At 48.8% G+C, this 15,464-nt stretch overlaps 1 long non-coding RNA gene across 1 annotated transcript in view; it reads left to right on the top strand.

Annotated features, from left to right (window-relative positions):
- The window catches only part of LOC102573566 (uncharacterized), a 57,969-nt gene extending 42,771 nt beyond the window's left edge, over positions 1-15,198 (top strand). The window contains exon 5 of the long non-coding RNA XR_009459052.1: positions 11,554-15,198. This is a non-coding gene — a long non-coding RNA (uncharacterized LOC102573566). The remainder of the gene's footprint in view (positions 1-11,553) is intronic.
- The last annotated feature ends 266 nt before the right edge of the window (positions 15,199-15,464 follow it).

Below are 15,464 nucleotides of genomic sequence, written 5' to 3'. Positions count from 1 at the left end.
CTCTCTTTGCTTGAGAGACGATAAGGGGGAGGGAGATTGGGGAAGGGGCATGTGTAGATTGATTTCACTGTCTCATTTCTGGCTTTGGTATAGCATGCTGAATAGCGGGTGCTCCTGATAGTCCTAGATCCGTACCCCCCCCCCCCCGCCCGCCCCCTACATATGTAGGTAAAGGTGCAGTTGGATCTAATTCATGACCCACACAATTGTGCTTCCTACCATGTCACACATGCATGGTAGGAGGTGTGATTGTGGGATCATGGATTAGACCTAACTGCGCTTTATTGCTGGTGTAGGGGAGCCCAGTCCTGGGTTTCCTCTACGTTGGCAAGAATCAGGATCCTACAGCTGAAAGCCCATTTCTGAGGAGGCTCCATGCCATGGCCACACACAGCTGGGACTGAGATTCCTACACCACATGGACAGCTGTCCTTAAGAGTCCCTGCACCTGATGTGTGGTGCAGCCAGGACCTGAACCCTATCATGTGTGGGGACACTTGGTCCCAGCTACATGTGTGGGCCCAGGGGTTTCACATACCACTGACCTTTGGCATACTCCTGATGGCAGCTGCTATGATACCCAAGACTTGGAGGTTTCACGCTGATAGTGCACACTCTGTCAGCTGATGGGGATCCTAGTTCTGGGGAGACCCTGCCACACATGCATATTAAAGCTTAATAGCAACTAGCTATAAAGTTAGCACACAATTTCAAGGTCTACTTTTATAGTTGCTTAGAGGTTTTTATCATGTGATAAGTACTTTGTATTTGTAGCTAATCTTAAGGTAATTGCACAATTAACCAGTTCATTGTGTAATACCTGTAACCTGTAGAGCATTGGAGACATAGTTTCATAGTTGATAGGGTCAGAAAGGTCCTTAATAGATCATTGAGTCCAACCCCCTGCCCCAGGAAGGAAAGAGCACTGGGCTCAAATGACTCCAGCTAGGTACTGGTTCAGTCTCCTTTTAAAGACCCCCAAGGTAGGGGAGTCTTCCTTGGAAGCCCATTCCAGATTCTGGCCACCCTTACCATAAAGAAGTTCTTCCTGATGTCCAACCTAAATCTGCTCTCCATCAGTTTGTGGCCATTGTTCCTGGTTACTCCAAGGAGTGCCCTGGTAAACAGAGCATCTCCAATTTCCTGCTGCCTCCCCCTCACCCCCCCAGTGAATTTGTAAATAGTCACAAGAACCCCTCTTAGCTGTCTCTTGTGGAGGATGAAGAGATTCAGGTCCCTCAGTCTCTCCTTGTAGGACCTTATCTGCAGGCCTCTAACCATACATGTGGCCCTCCTCTGGACCCTCTCAAGGTTATCCACATCCCTCTTGAAGTGCGACACCCAGAACTGGGTCGTCGGGGGGAGGGGAAGATGAGGGCAGGGGAAGCTGTGGACCAACAAACCATGTGGCACCCACAAGGACAGCCCAGCCTGAAGAAAGAGAGCATTGGGAACCTGAAGGCCATGGGGAGGCCAGCACAACAGCACAGGTAAGGAATGAGAAGGTAAGAATCAAAGGGCCCCTTGGGACTTGGAGCGGGGAGGGGGGCAGCAAAGGCACCAGTTGCAGGGCTCAAGTGCCTATATACTAATGCTAGGAGCATGGGAAACAAGCAGGATGAACTAGCTCTCCTGCTTGCACAAAACATCTATGACTTAGTGGGGCTAACGGAAACCTGGTGGGATTCATCCCATGACTGGGCGGTACATATTGAGGGCTATAGATTGTACAGAAAGGACAGGGTGGGGAAGAAAGGGGGAGGGGTTGCGCTCTATGTCAGTGAGCAATATACATCAACCCTCATCAAGATGGAATCCAAGGATGAGGAAGTAGAAGGATTGTGGGTTAGGCTACATGGGGGGCAAGGAGAAAGGGATTTGGTGGTAGGGGTCTGCTACAGACCCCCACATCAAGGGGAAGAAAGAGATTTGGGACTCCCGAGGCAACTCTCGGAGACCATAAAAGATAAAGAGGCGGTAGTCATGGGGGACCTAAACTACCCGGACATCTGCTGGGAGTCACAGACAGCAAAGTCCCACCACTCACGCAGGTTTCTAACCTGTGTACAGGATCTCCACCTGACACAGGAGGTACATGGTACCTAGGGGGGATGCCATATTGGATCTGGTATTGGCAATGGGAGATGACATGGTAGTGGACCTCCAGATTGGTAGCCATCTGGGGGACAGTGATCACCTAATAATAGAATACACCATAAGACGTCGAGTGGGTAAGGTAACTAGTAGGGTGAAAGTGCTAGACTTTAGGAAAGCTGATCTCAATGAACTCAGGCGATTAGTCAAGGACGCACTGCAGAGTAGGAGTTTTGAAGTGATGGGAGCCCAAGAAGGGTGGCTGTGCCTTAAGGAAACGATCCTTCGGGCACAAAGCAAGACGATCCCCGAGTGAGGTGAAAGAGGGAAAGGGGCCAGGAGGCTTCCCTGGCTGACCACAGAAATCCAGGGCAGCCTAAGGGCCAAAAGGGGAGCACATAAAAAGTGGAAACAGGGAGAGATCACCAAAGATGAATATACCTCCTCTGCTCGTGCTTTCAGGGAGGCAGTTAGACAGGCCAAAGCTACCATGGAGCTGAGGATGGCAACCCAAGTAAAAGACAACAAGAAATTTTTTTTAGATATATAGGGAGTAAAAGGAAGGCCCAGGGAGGAATAGGACCCCTGCTAAATGGGCAGAAACAATTGGTGACAGACAGGGGCAACAAGGCTGAACTCCTCAACGAGTTCTTTGCCTCAGTGTTCCTAAGGGAGGGGCACAACAAATCTCTCACTGGGGTTGTAGAGAGGCAGCAGCAGGATGCTAGACTTCCATGCGTAGACCTTGAGATGGTGCAGAGTCACTTGGAAGAACTGGACGCCTTTAAGTCGGCAGGCCCGGATGAGCTCCATCCGAGGTTGCTGAAGGCACTGGCCGATGTCATTGCAGAGCCACTGGTGGGAATATTTGAACGCTCGTGGCACACGGGCCAAGTCCCGGAGGACTGGAAAAGGGCCAACGTGGTCCCCATTTTCAAAAAGGGGAGGAAGGAAGACCCGGGCAACTATAGGCCGGTCAGTCTCACCTTCATCCTTGGCAAAGTCTTTGAAAAAATTATCAAGGCTCACATTTGCGAGAGCCCGGCAGGACAAATTATGCTGAGGGGAAATCAGCACGGGTTCGTGGGAGGCAGATCATGCCTGACCAATCTAGTTTCTTTTTATGACCAGGTTACGAAATGCCTGGACACAGGAGGAGGGGTGGATGTCGTATACTTAGACTTCAGGAAGGCCTTCGATACGGTATCCCACCCCATACTGGTGAACAAGTTAAGAGGCTGTGACTTGGATGACTACACAGTCCGGTGGGTGGCGAATTGGCTGGAGGGTCGCACCCAGAGAGTCGTGGTGGATGGGTTGGCTCCGACCTGGAAGGGTGTGGGCAGTGGGGTCCCGCAGGGCTCGGTCCTTGGACCGATACTTTTTAATGTCTTCATCAGTGACTTGGATGAGGGAGTGAAATGTACTCTGTCCAAGTTTGCAGATGACACAAAGCTATGGGGAGAAGTGGACACGCCGGAGGGCAGGGAACAGCTGCAAGCAGACCTGGACAGGTTGCACAAGTGGGCAGAAAACAACAGGATGCAGTTCAACAAGGAGAAATGCAAAGTTCTGCACCTAGGGAGGAAAAATGTCCAGCACACCTACAGCCTAGGGAATGACCTGCTGGGTGGCACAGAGGTGGAAAGGGATCTTGGAGTCCTAATGGACTCCAAGATGAACATGAGTCGGCAGTGTGACAAAGCCATCAAAAAAGCCAATGGCACTTTATTGTGCATCAGCAGATGCATGACGAATAGGTCCAAGGAGGTGATACTTCCCCTCTATCGGGCGCTGGTCAGACCGCAGATGGAGTACTGCGTGCAATTCTGGGCGCCACACTTCAAGAAGGATGCGGATAACCTGGAGAGGGTCCAGAGAAAGGCCACTCGTATGGTCAAGGGCCTGCAGACCAAGCCCTACGAGGAGAGACTAGAGAAACTGGACCTTTTCAGCCTCCGCAAGAGAAGGTTTAGAGGCGACCTTGTGGCTGCCTATAAGTTCATCACGGGGGCACAGAAGGGAATTGGTGAGTATTTATTCACCAAGGTGCCCCCGGGGGTTACAAGAAATAATGGCCACAAGCTAGCAGAGAGCAGATTTAGATTGGACATTAGGAAGAACTTCTTCACAGTTCGAGTGGCCAAGGTCTGGAACGGGCTCCCAAGGGAGGTGGTGCTCTCCCGTACCCTGGGGGTCTTCAAGAGGAGGTTAGATGAGCATCTAGCTGGGGTCATCTAGACCCAGCATTCTTTCCTGCTTATGCAGGGGGTCAGACTCGATGATCTATTGAGGTCCCTTCCGACCCTAACATCTATGAATCTATGAACTGGATGCAGTACTCCAACTGTGGCCTGACCAATGCCACATAGAGGGGAAGTATCACCTCCCTGGACCTGTCCATCGTGCACCTGCTAATGCATGATAGAGTGCGGTTAGCTTTACTGATTACTTTGTCACATTCATCTTAGTCAACTATGACTCCAAGATACCTTTCTGCCACTGTGCTGCTGAGGTCATCCCCTAGCCTATAGGTGTGTTGGTGATTCCTTTTCCCTAGATGCAGCACTTTGCATTTGTCTTTGTTGAACTGCATCCTATTCTTTTCTCCCCATTTTTCCAACCTTTCCAGGTCCACCTGGATTCTATCCCTTCCCACTAGTGTGTTTAATTTATCCCATAATTTCCTGTCATCCATGAATTTGGACAGAGTGCTCTCCATGCCCCCATTCAAGTCGATGATGAAGACATTGAATAGCACTGGTCCAAGGACCAAGCCTTGGGGGTCTTTCCAGGTAACTGTACAATTAACTAGTTAATTGTTTGATACCTGTAACCTGTAGAGCATAGTTGTTAGGGTTGGAAGGGTCCTCAATAGATCATCGAGTCTGACTCCTGGGATATCAACTGGGATACTGACTCATCCACAACCACTCTCTCAGTGTGACCCTTAAGCCAATTTGCCACCCACCTGATCATGTAATCATCTATGTCACAGCTGCTCAGTTTGTTTATGAGAATACGATGAGCTACCATATCAAGGGCCGCCTTTGAATCCAAGTAGATGACATGTACCTTGACTCCTGCATCAAAGCATTTTGTGACCTGATCATAAAAAGAAACAAGGTTAGTCAGGCAGGATCTACTTGCTATGAACCCATGCTGATTGCCCTTCAGCATTATTTTTCCTGCTAGGCTTCCACAAATGTGATCCTTGATAATTATTTCAAAGGTTTTCCCAAGGATAGAGGTGAGACTAACTGGCCTACAATTACCCGGATCCTCCTTCCTCCCCTTCTTGAAAATAGGTACTGCATTGGCCCTTTTCCAGTCCTCTGGGAGCACCATGAGTATTCAAACAGCTGTGCCAGGTGCTCTTCTATGACAGTAGCCAATTCCCTCAGCACCCTTGGATGAAGATCATCCGGGCCTGCTGACTCCAACACATCCAGCCCCTATATCAACCAAGTATACCTTTACTAGGTTGATGTTAACCACTGGTGGGCTGGTGTTCCTCCTGTGCCTGTCTATAATGCAATAGGGAGATTTATCTTGATCCATGTTCAGGAGCACAGAGGCAAAAATTTAATTGAAGACTTCAGCCTTGTCCCTTCTATCTGTCACCAGTTGCCCTAGCCTGTCTTGTAGGGAGTCCTATGTTACTCTGTGCTTTCTTTTTGCTCCTTATATACCTGAAGAAGGACTTTTTGTTGTCTTTAATTTTTGTCATCAGCCTGAGTTCCATTGCTGCTTTGGCCTTCCTAACTGATTCCCTGCAAGTGCAAGCCAAGGAGGTATACTCCTCCTTGGTAGCTACTCCCTGCTTCCACGGCTTGTATGCCTCTTTCCGAAAGGCTAACTAGGCTTTCCTGGATTCCCCTGTTCAGCCAAGGGGGTTGCTTGGTCCCTTTGCTCCTTTTCTTGTGCAAAGGGATTGTCTCCTTCTGCACCCGAAGGATTGTTCCCTTGAGGAATGACCATCCTCCTGGACTCCCATTCTGCCAGTACTCTTGATCTTCAATGCCTTACTAACTAATCTCCTGAGCACACTGAAGTTAGCTTTTCTGAACTCTAGCACTTCTGCCCTGCTGGTTACTTTTCCCACCCTACACTGGATAGTGAATTCAATCAACTGATGGTCACTATCCCCTAGGTTACCTTGTACCTGCAGATACCCCACCAGGTCATCCCCTGTAGCTAGCACCAAGTCCAGCAACGTGTTTCCCCTAGTGAGACCATATACCTCCTGTGTTATGTGAAGGTCCTGTATGCAAGTTAAGAACCTATGTATGCAGTTAGATCTGGCTGGCTACTCCTTCCAGCAGATGTCAGGGTAGTTTAGGTCACCTATGACAACCATGTCCCTTGACCATATGACCTCTGAGAGCTGCCTTGAGAATTCCAGGTCTAGCTTATCCTCCTGGTTTGGTGGACTGTAGTAGAACCACACTACCAATGTTCCCTCTAAGGAGTAGCAGTCCATGAGCGTGCCACCTTGGTCTGTGAGCAAACAGCCTCAGTCCATGAGCATGCTGCCTCAGTCTGGCATGGGACATTTATTGAAGGGGGCTGGAGGCTGGAGCTGGAGGCTGGGGGCTGGGGCCGGAGCCTGGAGCTGGGGGCTGGGGATGGAGCCTGGAGCTGGGGCCTGGAGGCTGGGGCCAGGGGCTGGAGATGAGAGGCTGGGGGTTGAGGACTGGAGGCTGTGGCCAGGGCTTGGGGGCTGGGGGCCAGAGCTGGGAGCCAGGGGCTGGAGCCAGGGGCTGGTGAGGGCTCTGCCAGCTCTGGGGAAGCATTCCTCTCCCCCAAATCAAGGCTGGGCAGTGAAGCACTTACCTGGAGCCGGCGGAGCCCACACCAGCCCCCCACCCCAGCCTTGCCTTGCCTCATGTTGGGAAGGATTTCATAGATTTCATAGACATTAGGGCTGGAAGAGACCTCGGAAGATCGTTGAGTCCAGCCCCCTGCCCAAAGGGCAGGAAGTCAGCTGGGGTCATAGGATCCCAGCAAGATAAGCATCCAGTTTGCTCTTGAAGGTGTTCAATGTAGGCGCTTGAACCACCTCCAGTGGCAGGCTGTTCCAGATCTTGGGGGCTCGGACAGTAAAGAAATTCTTCCTTATGTCCAGCCTGAAACGGTCTAGTAGTAGTTTATGACCGTTCGACCTAGTCGTCATCCCTTGGGGCGCTCTGGTGAACAAACGTTCCCCCAGATACTGGTGGTGACCCCTGATAAACTTATAGGTGGCCATCAGATCACCCCTGAGCCTGCACTTTTCCAGGCTAAAGAGCCCCAGGGCTCTCAGCCTGTTCCCGAGGAGCTGCTGCCTGCCCCAAGTGAAGCTCCACTGGCTCCAGGACACTGCAGGACACTCCCCCCGAGGCCATGCAGGGGAGCAGAGCAGTGTCCCAGAGCCAGCAGAGCCTCACTCGGGACAGGCAGTGACCTCTCCCTGAGATGAGGCAAGGCTGGGGCAGGGGGCTGGCACAGGCTCCACCAGCTCTGGGGAAGTGCTCCACTGCCTGGCCCTGAGGTGGGGGAGCAGAGCACTTCCCCGGAGCCAGTGGAGCCCGTGCTAGGCTCCCACCCCAGCCTCACCTGGTGCGCGGCCTTGAAAAGGCTGTGCGCAGCCACACTTTTACTTGTGCACGGCCACACACGCATGCACCATAGGGGGAACCTTGCCCACTACCTACCAATTCCCTTTTCCCCAACCCCCTTGTATTCTAACCCACAATACCTCAATTTGCCCCTTCTCTGATCCCATCTTGATTATAGAAGATGTGTATTGCTTCTTAACATAGAGATCAACACCCCCCCCTCACCTTTTATCCCCCCTCTATCACGTCTGTACAACCCATAGGTTTCAGTTAGCCCAGTCAGGTCAAACTTATTGCTTGCAAGCAGGAGTGCGAGTTCTTCCTGCTTGTTCCCGATGCTCCTAGCATTAGAGACATTTAAGGCCCCCAATGGGTGCCCTTGGTACACCTCTGTCCTGATGCCTATTGGGCCCCTTAGTGCTTACCTGGGCTGATCCAGCACATGGCTCATAGCTCACTGATCCTAGGATCTCTTTGTTGTCTGCATGTCCATCCCCCAACAAACATAGTTTAAAACCCTACACAGGAGATCACCCAATCTGTAAGAGAACCTTTTAAAGAGAGATGAAGACCATCACATCCCAGGATACCCCTTTCATGGAAGTGCCAATTGTGGTCAAAGAAGTTAAAACTCATACAATGACACCAACTCAACACCAGGAGCTGCAGGTTGACTTCTCTGATGCAGGCATCTTGAAGCTGATGGCAACCGCTGATCGGAAGGATTGACAAAACCACCTGCACCCCTGACTTCCTAAGCCTGGCTCCCAGAGCCCTGTAGTCACTCATGATACAGTCCAGACTACTCCTGGCTGCATCATTTGTGTCCACATGGATGAGGACTATGGGATAGTAGTCAGAGGGCTGGATAAGGTCAGGAATCCTCTCAATGATGTCCTGGATTCAGGCTCTAGGCAGGCAGCATAACTCCCGCACCGTGGGATCCAGGAAACAGATGGTTCCCTCTTTTCCTCTCAGAAGGGAGTTGCTCACCACGATGACTTGGCATCTCTTCCTTCGGCTGCCCAGTTGTCCCTCAGCCAGTCATCTCAACAGTATGATGACTGGCCTTGGAGGTGACCTTCTTCCATTCAGATGCATTGAGTCCCTCCCATGTTGTCTCTCCACTAGGTGTCTGATCCTGCAGAGAATGAAAGCACCTATCAATCTCATCCTCTGCAGCCCTGATCCCCTGCAGCCTGCTAACCTCTGCCTGGAGTTCCCTCACCTACCCCTCCAGGGCCTAAAGCTGGGCACAAGTGGGACAGGTGAGGAGACTCCTGCTTCCCCCACCTCCCCCAGGCCTCAGGGGCACCACCAGGTAACCCCCTCAGACAGGGGGCCAGAGTGCCGCCAACCCTCCTGAGAGCTCCATCTGGGTGGAGGCCTCAGAGGAGCCCTGGGTGGGAGACATCACCGGGGTAGGGTCCCTGGCTGTGCATTGTGTCCTTACCATGGTTGAAGACTGAAGGCTCCTCCTCTTCTGCTCTGACTTATCTTGTGCACTGACCCTACCCATGAACTGCCCTGCAAACTGCTTCCCCTGTTGGCAGTACTTGTTCGCTGACTCCCTGGTCAGAGGCTCCCTGGTCACCTGGGGAGTCTCCTTTTATACCCTTCTGGGTCTGAGTTGACTCAGGCCCAGGCAGCAATCCCACAACAATCAACAACAATCAGTCAACAGTCAGTCCCAGCTTCTCCTAGCACACACCCCACCAAACAAAGAAACAGCTAAACCAAATGTACAGGCAGCTAGATCACTTACCTTTCTTGGGCAGGATCTAGTGCCTATTCTGGCTTCTCTCCTCCTTCTTCCATGAAGAAGGAGGACATGATGTAGAGTTACTTTCCTACCTGTATGTATAAATTCCCCCAGAAACTTTGACAAGATGCAGTTATTCTCAAAGCTTATTATCTAACTTGTATTTATTGATTTACTGAGAAGATAAGTTTCATATTTAAATACTAAGTTTGTTGAATGTTGATGCTGGGTTAAATGATCTCTGTACATAGATTGTATATTGGTTAAGGGCCAGATTCTGATAATCTGCCAGTCCCATTTGGAATGAGTAAGCCTTTTAATTTGTAAGATCTTGGGAATCCTGTGGACAAAATACCGTATAGAAAAATGAAAGAAAGAATAATAGAACAAATCATTTGTATCATGTGTGTGTATGATTTGCATCCCCACAACGAAATGTCATTAATTCCTAAACAATTGCCAATGGCTAACTTTTCTTTTCTAGGGCCCCTGGCACATGCTATTTTTCTGGTTTGATTAGGTATCTAATTGTGCCAGAAGGAGCAACTGAGCACACATTCAAGGAATGTATGATGCCATAAAATTAAGAACCAGCCACAAAGGTATTACTTGAAAAATGTGTAGTTCTCCATGGCTGGTCTATATGGCATCATAACTTGAACTTGCTGCATGTTATGTGAAGCTAAAGCCCAGAGAAGTTCCAATCATCTGGAAGGGGCTGCCCTGGGATTCAAATCCTGGGGCAGTTCCTGCCAGCAAAGAAGAGATTGGGGCAGCCCCACAGCTCAAAGTCTGGAGCTGTCCTGATTAGTTGAACACTGGCTGGCAGGAAATGCCTGGGATTCCAGTCCCTGCCAGGTGATTGGAGATTGGGACAGCCCTGGGGCTTGAACCCCAGGTTCATGACTATCAACTGATTGTCAGCTAGTAGGCACTGCCCCAGGGCTGGAACTCTGGGGAGATCCCTGCCAGGCAACTGTGGATCAGGACTGCCTTGGGATGGTCCTGATCTGCCAACAATCATCTGATTGTTAGCTGACTCTGGGAAACACAAGGAAGGCAACCTTGTGGATCTGCAGACCTAGCCAGTAGCCAATGATCAGGCACCAATCTGTTTGTGCAAGGGGAATCCAGGTCATGATTCTGGGCTCCCCCTGCACTGGCAATATTGCATGATTGGGATCTGATGCTGGCTCCTTCAATTGCATCTCCTGTTATGCACGTGGGGCATGCCAGGAAGTGCAATTGTTGGGATCCTGCATCAGATCCTATTACACCTTTAACTGCATAGCTGACAGTGGTGCAAGAGAGGTAGTTAGCAAGTAAGTCTGGAGTCAGATAGAAGGCAGAGCAGAATGGCACCATATAGACAATTAACTAGTCTATAAGGTGCCATTCTGCACTGCCTTCTTTACCTTTCAAGTTTTGAGTCATTTATCATCAGTTATCCTCTTTGTAATATTTAAGTGTTATTTGTTAAGTCTGTTGAACATGTAGGTACTTATACTTTTCTTATAATATTTTATTGCCTCCAAGTTCTCCTCAATGTATTTATGACCCAGAATTTCAGATAAAATAAACTCCAGCTGTAAACAAACTATAATCTCTTCTGAAAAGTTACAACAGAGTTGAATTAGGCCCTGTTTCACCTATTGGTTTTCTCATGCTTCCACCAATTTGCAGCATGAAAAAGCAGGTCCTAGTATGTAAGGCATCAAAATGTTGCAAAACCCCCAGTTTTTCTTTTTTTTTAACTTATTTTAAAATGGATTCCCTCCCCTTCCCCAACCATTTCTGACTTTTTCACTCCCTCTCTATTCCCTATAGACAAGTATAAGTAAGCTAAGATGTGGGATAAGCTTTAACATTTTATTTCAGGTAGTAAGTTTTATTTTTCTCTCCCCTCTTTGCAAATAAGTGCCCTGCTATTTTGATATAGATAGCCACTGTTTTATAAGTGATAATTATGTTTGTATTGATTTTTTTTTTTTACTGCTTTTATATCGTGTGATTACTGTTTTAGGCCTATATATGTAAGTTACCATAAGTCATGTCAAGTTTCCATCTTGTAATGTCAAGCCTCCATCTTATCCCCAGGCCCGGTTGTGTAACCCATGACTCACACCTACCCCTCCTATGTAACTTGGTTCCTGAACGAATGGGGATGAATGAGGGTGCTTGAGAGACAATGGCACTCGGTCTAAAAATAGCTCCCTCTGAATGACCAAACCATCAACACCAATACCTGGATCAGCCCTTGGGACCACCCTCAGCATTCAAGAAACAAAAGATGAGGCAAGCCACCTTTGTGCCAGGCTGCACATGCTCAGTAAGAACACCTGGAGCCCTCTGGGGCAGGAATGACATTGCCTGGACAGGCCCTCCCCATAGGAGATCAGAGGTTGTCTGCCCCATAAAAGGGGTAGTGAAGACTGACTTCTTGGGATGCCTTCTCCATCTGGACCAGCACCATGCCACACCACCTATCCACCCAGAGGCCCTGCCAGTGACCCACCTCTGGACAAGGACCCCTTTCCATCCTGGATAGGTAGCTATCACCCCCACCCTCTCTTCAACTAGGGACTTGGACTCTGTTTCTCTTCCCTACCTGGACTCCAACCCTTCCACTGAGTCTGTTTCTCCTGCAGCTATTGTGAGTGCTTGTGTGTGTGTGTGTGTGTGTGTGTGTGAACCAATAACTTCATGGGGCTGTGTATTGTGTTTTCTGTTTAATATAACTGTTATTTGAACCCCTAAGTTAGGTTTTGCTTTACTATGGTTTGGCCCTGCTCCAATCTCTGCTCTTCACCCCTCTAACTTCTGTCTAATTTCTCCCTCTCCTGCTTCTGGCTCATTGCCTCCTCCAACACCTGTCCTGAGTTCCTCTCTGCCTCCAAACCCCCTGTTTCTTTGCCACGGTCTTATCCCTACTGCCTTTTCCTTTCCCCCTAAGCAACCAGGTTTCTGCCTCAGTTTTTTTCCTGGCCATCTCCTCCTTGCCACCAGGCTTTTTTTTTTCTTCTTTCCCTTGCACCAGTGACCGCGAGTAACCCTGGGGCCACTTGATCTTAAGTAACCCCAAGCCTCAGTTCCTCAGCCAGCTTCTCTCTAGTCTGCCAGTTCTAATCTCAGTTCTGGCAACTTTCACTCCCTACACTTTAACTCTCTCTCTCTCTCACCTTAACCTTCCCCAGCTACCCCAAGCGCACACACATACATACCATGCCATCCAAGTTAGGAACTTACCTGTGTGTAGGTGGGTTATATGTGTGTGAACTGGTGAGTCTGTGTGTGTGTGTATAATATATATATATCTCATTGTGTGCATGATATACAAATAAGTGATCTGTGTATGTGTACAAAGTATGTGGGTATTGACAATTGATTTTTGTCTAATTTTTAGTGTGTAGTGTGTATGTGCTTGAATTGGTGATAGGTATGCATGTGCCTAGGCTGGTTTGGATGTGTATGTGCCTGAGCTGGTAGTGTGTGTGTGTGTGTGTGTGTATGCACCTACTTGATTTGTGTGTTTGTATATGTGCAATTGTGTCACACCCTCCTGTCTAACAGACAGTGCAATATTGAGATCCTGAGAGTTGGCCTGAACCCACAGGGCAACAAAAAATTATGACCTGCTGCCCTGTTTCATTTTGTAATTTCAGGCCCGTATTTGGGCCTGAATTTGTTTGTTGCAAACTGCTCTGAGCCTTTTGGAAAGGGTGGGATATAAACCTAAAATATATATATAAGGGGAAAATATATCACAAGAGCATAGTTTGTTGAACATAACTTCATTTCATGTGTCCTATTAAATGCAATGTCTATGAATTGCCGTGGGTTAAAGGCACAGTTTTAAATGTTTCTTCAAGCTTGTTTTCTTTGATAACATTGCAAAGATAAATTCAAGGGTGCTGAGAAGAGAGAACTTTCTGGACCAGATAATGAATATTTTTAGACAAAGACTTGGAAACTTTGGAAAGAACGTAATCAATTGCTGAGACTCATTAAAACATGTCTTTTACTTACAAATAACAGATCAGTGTGCAGACTCTAATCTCTAGGTTGTTTTTAAGTTAAAGGTGGTAGAAATCATTTTCACCTTATCTGCAGTAGGTTATGTATTAGACTATCAATAAAGATGTTGGATCCAACTTTTCCATAAAAATTTCAATGAATAGTTAAGAATTCATAAGGCTGGAATACCCTGATCATATTATATTGTCCTTATGTAGGCTATCTATTTCCAGCAGTGTTACAGGGCTGAGAGCGTAAAATATATTGAATCTTTTGAACTAATTACTGGGAACAGAGAGTGCTCCTCCTCTGTTTCCCTCAGCACAATACTGTCCGTAAGGCCTGTGCAAAGCTTCGCCGCCTGTTTTGTTTTGATGCTGTTTTGACTCATTTCAAGCATTGAAACAGTGAAATTGAAACGCAACGTAGGTCTTCAAAACAGCCTCAAAATGAAATGAGGACAGTTGAAACATTTTGAAAGTTTCAAAAGTTTTCAACCGTTTTGAGTTTTGAAGAGGCAACCAGGTGGTGGGAGGCAGGGGAGAACCAGGGCTGCACTCTGAACGGCTCTGAAGCTCCATGTGGTTCAGCCCGGCAGGGAGTGCAGACCTGGCTCTCCCTGCCTCATGCCACTGGGCTGTGCTCCGTGGGGCTGGCGGAGCCAATCAGAGCACAGCACTGGCTCTGCCTGCCTGCCATCACCAGGCTGCACTCCGATTGGCTCTGCCAACCCCATGGAGCTCAGCCTGGTGGTGGGAGGTGGGCAGAGCCAGCACTGCACTCTGGCTCCTGTCATCATCCTGAGTTCCACGGGGATGCAAGCCACTGGGAGCTGAGCCCAGTGGAGGGAGTCAGGGCACAGTGCTGGGGCTGTGCTCTGCCTCCCTCCACTAGGCTCAGTGCCCAGTGGTTTGCAACCCAGTGTGGGGAAGCAGAGCCCAGTGCCAGAGCTGTGCTCCATCTCCCTCCACTGGGCTCAGTGCCGGTCCCAGGTGGCAGCAGCAGACTCCCACCTGCACATCCGGGAGGGCTGTGGGGCTCTGCTGGACTCCTCCCAGGGGTGCAGGCCCCTGATCTGCCTGTGATTACAGGAGGCTGCTCCTCCTCCAGTCTTGTGCTTCCCCATTCTAGCCTGTGGGCGAAACATCAAAACAGCGTCGAAACAGTGAAACTGTTTCAACAAAGCGAAATGGAACAATGCTTTTGAAACTAAACTAAACTCAAAACGAAACACTGTTCCCCTGAAATGTCGAGTTGGAAGTCGAAGTGGAATGGTGCCGTTTTGTACAGCCCTAATGTGCACAGGCACTAGTCCACAAAACTTACTTCCTAAAGTTTGTTTTATTTAATTTAATAAAATGTAAACCTCAAACTAACTGACTGGTCCTAGGACTTTCATTACAGGTTGTCTCAGACTCTAGCTCCACTTTTCTAGGAATGTACATCCAGGCCAATTACATCCTGCTGAAGTTGAATCCTGTTGTCATTCTCACTAGTATGATAAGGCAGTAATTACATTACAATTCTGTGCTGATCCTGGCATATGATCTCAGAGTGACTCAGCTTCAGAGCCCTGCAATAGAAAATAAAAGGACATACTCTGTAAACATTTTCAAGCACAATATATAGACCTGTAAGTGAAATGATTTAAATAATGGTTATTTATAGTAATCTGTTATTTCTTGGAATCGAGCAAATATGGTTCATCTCTCTCATAATAAAGTTATTTCCCCATTTAATATGGGTGGGTGGGTGGAGGGAGAGGGAAAAAGAGGGGTGCTTTTCTTAGAATTGAGTACAAGGTGGCAAGGGGCCAGGAAGCTGCTGTGGCTCTGGCCTGACCTTGAGTTGGGCTGAAGCTGCAGCTGCTGCCTGTCCCTTGCCTCTTCATTTCTGCTCCCCACTTCTTCCCTGTCTCCCTCTGCTCTGCCCCACTGGCAGGCTCCATCCCTGCTGCCACCTGGGGCAAGCTGCCTGTCCCCTTACAGGGGTTG

The sequence above is a fragment of the Alligator mississippiensis genome, chromosome 1, assembly GCF_030867095.1.
Source record: "Alligator mississippiensis isolate rAllMis1 chromosome 1, rAllMis1, whole genome shotgun sequence".
Lineage (NCBI taxonomy): Eukaryota > Metazoa > Chordata > Crocodylia > Alligatoridae > Alligator > Alligator mississippiensis.
Note: the sequence above shows the minus strand (reverse complement) of the source record. Positions and strands in the feature narration are given on the sequence as shown.